The sequence below is a fragment of the Psammomys obesus genome, unplaced genomic scaffold (genome assembly GCF_907164565.1).
Source record: "Psammomys obesus unplaced genomic scaffold, mPsaObe1.curated_primary_1811, whole genome shotgun sequence".
Classification (NCBI taxonomy): domain Eukaryota; kingdom Metazoa; phylum Chordata; class Mammalia; order Rodentia; family Muridae; genus Psammomys; species Psammomys obesus.
The window spans coordinates 636,288-639,683 of record NW_026596085.1 but is presented as its reverse complement, the minus strand read 5'-3'; positions in this window follow the sequence as shown (position 1 = coordinate 639,683).

Sequence of the window (3,396 nt, the reverse complement as noted above, 5' to 3'; positions counted from 1 at the left end):
AAGAAGAAGAAGAAGAAGAAGAAGAAGAAGAAGAAGAAGAAGAAGAAAAAGCAAAAACAAAGCAAAATGAAAAAAAATCACAAAAATACCATAGTGCATTTTCTTGGTTAATGACTGATGTTGTAAGTGGTTCTGGGGTGTATAAGAAAGCTGGCTGAAAAGGAGCAGGCCAGCGAACAGCGCTCCTCCGTGGCCTCTGCCTCAGTTCCTGCCTCCTGCTTCCTTCCGTGAGTCCCGCCCTGACTTCCTCCCTGACAGGTTATGATGTGATGTGCTGGCAAAGCCTCTCCTCCTCGAGCTACTCGAGCTACTTTTAGTCACAGTCTTTATCACAGAAAAAAAAGCAAAGTAGGGCCGGGCCTAACTCTGGGTCCGTGTCTAAAACAGACATAAAGAACGCAAAATGGCCATCCTGGAAAACAAAACACCACAGAGAAACGTGGGCAGAGAACACACCAGCTATGTTGCCTATAAATAACAGGAGTCAAGAAATCAAACAACTCAATTTCTTATTCTGGAATAACCCAACAAATTCAAATAATGAAACATATGCCTGAAAGCATTTGTTACAAACTCGGTACGTGCAACTTTCCCCTAAGGCTCAGTGGCTGTTTCTAGCTATCTGGCAAGCCTTTCCCAGGAAAACAGGCACTGGGGTGCAGGGTTCAGAGGCCAGGGAACACAACAGTGACCAGGCATCGTGGCAGCAGGACAGGAGAGTCGTGGGCAGCCAGGCTGTGACATGAGCTGTCACCTGCCTCGCTCCCCTCTGGCGTCACTGGGCCTGTGGTGGTCAGACCTCAGAAAGAAGAGCGTGGTCTGTTAGAGGCCTCTGGAGAAATAGGGATGCCCAAAGCACATTTTTAAAAGGAGCTGCTGAGGGGAATGGGGAAGTCACTCAGAGAGTCCTGGCAGCTGGACCACTCTCCTCCTCCAGCTCAGGTTTGCAGCGAGGGGCTGCAGACCTGTACAAGGAGATATGATAGTTGTCAGAGGACCTGCAGTTGGCATCCTTGAAGCCAGTGACTCCTGCGGCAGCAAGGATCTTTTCAGAGCCAGGGAAGCACCAGGGAAGCCAAAGAAGCCTGAGCCCAGAGGTGGGAGGGCTCACACAGTGCTAACAGATGCGGCTGCCGCTCAGCGTTCTGGGTCAGAAGCCATCTAGCATAGGAGACAAAGGGAGGCCGTAAATGCTGGCCAGGATGCCTGCAGCGGAGGCAGACGCTCTGGGATATTTTGATGTTTAGAGAACGACTCACAGTGTAGTGGTGAAGCCTTGCCGTAGCTGGGACTGTGTAGAGAGAGGTGACAGGGATGAAGCGGTTGGGGACACAGGGAAACAGCGGGCTAGATGGAAGGAGCACCTGGACCTGGGGACGGGAAGGAGGAGCGACGGGGTCCAGCGTCACTCACATGAGGAAAATGCTCTCAGGCAAGGTTGTCTCCTGGGAAGCTGACTGTGCACACAGGCCCTTGTCTGTATAGCATGTGCCCATGCGAGTGTGCAGAGGCCAGAGGGTGAGGCCGTGTTTTCCTCTCACACTGCACCTTCCTTTTTGAGGCAGGATTTCTCACCGGAGCTAATCACTTTGTCTAGTCTGGCAGGCCAGTGAGTGCCTGGGATCGTGACTCTGCCTCCACCCCAAGGCTGGGGTTATAGGCATGTTTCTGGTTTCTTCCATGGGAGCTGGGGATTTGAACTCAGGACTTCTGACTTTTACAGCAAGCATTCTTACCCACTGAGCCATTTCCGCAACCTCTAGACATTTTTGTCTCTAAAGAATTGTTTTCTGGGCTGGAAAGAATGCTCAGAGGTTAAGAGTACTGGCTGCTCTTCCAAAGGTCCTGAGTTCAATTCCCAGCAACCACCTGGTGGCTCACAACCATCTATGGTGAGATCTGGTGCCTTCTTCTGGCCTGCAGGTGTACATGCAGGCAGAACACTGCATACATAATAAATAAACCCTAAAAATAAAAAGAATTGTTTTCTTGGAGGCAGGGGAGACAGCTCAGCGGTTAAGAGCACTTGCTGTTCTTGCAGAGGCCTCTAGTTTAGTTCCCAGCACCCATGTGGCAGCTCATGGCCATCTGTAGCTCCGGTTTCTGATGCACCCCTCTGGCCTCCACAGGGGCCAGACATGCATGTACATTGGTGCAGAGAAAAGACAAAAAGAAACATCTTTTTAAAGATTTGTGTTCTTTCAAGATTAATAATCACTGGTCTGGAGAAGTAATTCAGTCGCGTCCTCGCCTGGCATGCATGGAAGTCGGGGTTCAGCCTCCAGGACTGCCAGTGAGTCATTACACTTATTAAAATCATTTATGTGTGTCATCCGTGTGTGCGTGTGCCCACGTGTGCATATAAAGAGGCCGGAGGTCAGTATGGGGTGACTTCCCCGTCCCTCTCCAGTTTGCTTTCCAAGACGGGCTCTCTCACTTGAGTTGGAGCTCACAGACTGGCTCGCCTGGCTGCCCAGCAGCCCCTGGAGCTTCCTCCTCTGCCTCCCAGGATCACGGGGGGACCACCGCACACCCAGCTTTTCACGGGATGCTGGGAGTCCAAACACACCGTTTTGCACAGCAAGCACGGCACCTCAGCCACCCACTCACATTATTGATGGCATCCAACGTGGTATTTGCATACGAGCAAACGTCACGCATTGACCACACCCACCGGCACAGAGCCAGAGCTGTTCAAGAATGCAGCCAGTGCCTTGGTACTGACAGTGCCAGCGTGAGGGCCCAGGGTGCCGTAGGTGTGGAAGGATGGCCAGGGAGGACAGGGATAAAGAGGGTGCTGCAGACAGACAGCATTTCCTGGGAGCAGCCTGGGAGATGGGAGGGTGGGGAGGGAGAGTGGGTAGGAACAGATGTCTGAGCCGAGAGGAGGGAGCGGATGGATGCTGGGAAGAGTGGGATGAGGCTGTCTGCCTCTGAGGCAGAGCAGGTGGGTGCGTGCCTCAGAGCTTCAAGTCTGCGGTGCTCTCAGTGCTCTCGGCTGGGCCTTTGGATTACGTGAGACCCAGGTTGCATGAGAAAGCCAGAGGAGGGCGCTGCCCTGGGCCTGCCCGCCTTTGTGCTTTCCAGTCTCCTCTACAAGGGCTCTGGGCTGGATCACGTCCCCTTGTGATCGTGGAAGCCCCAGTGACGGCTGCTCTCCCTCATGCCCACCACTAAGCCAGCCCCTGCTGCCGCCGTCACCTCTGCCACCCACCACAAATGTGCTATACCAACCAGCTCCATACCAGGCTGTCACCCGTGTGGTGGTGGCCTTGGCTTAGGGGCCGTCAGCACAGGGGTGCCCTGATCCGAGCACAGGAGCCTTTTCTGCGAGGGTTCCGGCACGTTCTGCCTGTGGGTTCTTTCTGTTGGGGGCGGTGAGCCAATAGGGAGTCC